Source organism: Eumetopias jubatus, unplaced genomic scaffold, assembly GCF_037043125.1.
Source record: "Eumetopias jubatus isolate StellerSeaLion01/CBP00866 unplaced genomic scaffold, mEumJub1_p1.0 scaffold_5, whole genome shotgun sequence".
Taxonomy (NCBI): domain Eukaryota; kingdom Metazoa; phylum Chordata; class Mammalia; order Carnivora; family Otariidae; genus Eumetopias; species Eumetopias jubatus.
The window spans coordinates 136,596,561-136,597,828 of NW_028274811.1; the positions used below are offsets into that span (position 1 = coordinate 136,596,561).

General features: G+C 38.2%; 1 pseudogene; it reads left to right on the plus strand.

Annotated features, from left to right (window-relative positions):
- Positions 1-379: 379 nt before the first annotated feature.
- LOC114204904 (U4 spliceosomal RNA) lies at positions 380-497 on the plus strand (annotated as a pseudogene).
- Positions 498-1,268: the final 771 nt, after the last annotated feature.

The window sequence follows — 1,268 nt, forward strand, 5'->3', positions numbered from 1 at the left end:
CAGAGAGAGAGAGAGAGACAGCAAGAGAGGGAACACAAGCAGGGGGAGAGGGAGAAGCAGGCTTCCCACCGAGCATGGAGCCTGATGCGGGGCTCCATCCCAGGACCCTGGGATCATGACCTGAGCTGAAGGCAGATGCTTAATGACTGAGCCACACAGGTGCCCAGGAGTTGCCTTTGTTCTGACAATGGGATTTATTCATTATTACTTTATTTAGGATTTACAGGTTAGAAGTCCATGGAAAAGTTAAGAACTAGCTTAGAGTGTGTAACTAAAAATACTTAATTTGGACTGAATTACAAATAAGAATCTGTTTTACCTCCTCTGCCTCATAGGTTTCAATTTATCTTAACTAGTTTCTAAAGTGTTGGAAGTGCCTAGCTTTGCGCAGTGGCAGTATCGTAGCCAATGAGGTTTATCCTAGGCACGATTATTGCTAATTAAAGTGTTGGAAGTGCCAAAATTTTCCCATAAATTTCTGGAGTGGATTTAGTGCAATGTGTGAGCTACAACTTGAAATTGCTAGATAGATATGAGAATTCACTAATGATCACTCTTTACTGTCTGACTAAACCATACTCTCCAAGACAAACTTGCCAAGTTAAATGATCAAAGATACCTTCAAAAATTCTTTTGAAGACACTGATACCTTTTACTTACAAGATACTAGTGAGAATGAAGAAGCCCCCTCAGAAATATTAAATAACCAAAATCCTTGCACTCATTTCTTATGAATCTGCAGAACAACTTTATATTGAATATCATCAATCTCTAACTCTTTAGGCCAAATTTCGGTTTGTGTGTTTGAGATGGTCATCAAAGTATTCAAATGAATACCATTATTTCAGAGTTCTATAGATTTTGAAAATGAGAAAAAATATTTCCTGGGAAGAATATTTTTTTTAGAAGGAAACCTGTGATAAGTGAAAATAAAACATATTTGATCAATACCATATAGCCTTTGAGCAAAACATGGAGCATTGCAATATAGGCAAGCAATATGAGGCATTTCCAAATCCACAGAATTTGATTTAATTGGTAGCTGGAAGGAATCCTACAACTGAGTTGCACAGCCAAGTCCAATGAAAGCCACATGTAACCATATAACCTAAATACCTGCCACTCTCCCTTTTTTTCAGTAGTCCCCTTCTTTCAGAGTATTTGAGGAAAAAGAGTGTTGCCTTGATCGAGGCTTACTTTTCCATTTTTCTTGTATCTGACTCCACATGTCAGTCCTCCTTGGGACTTTGCTTGTTTGACCTGGTTGT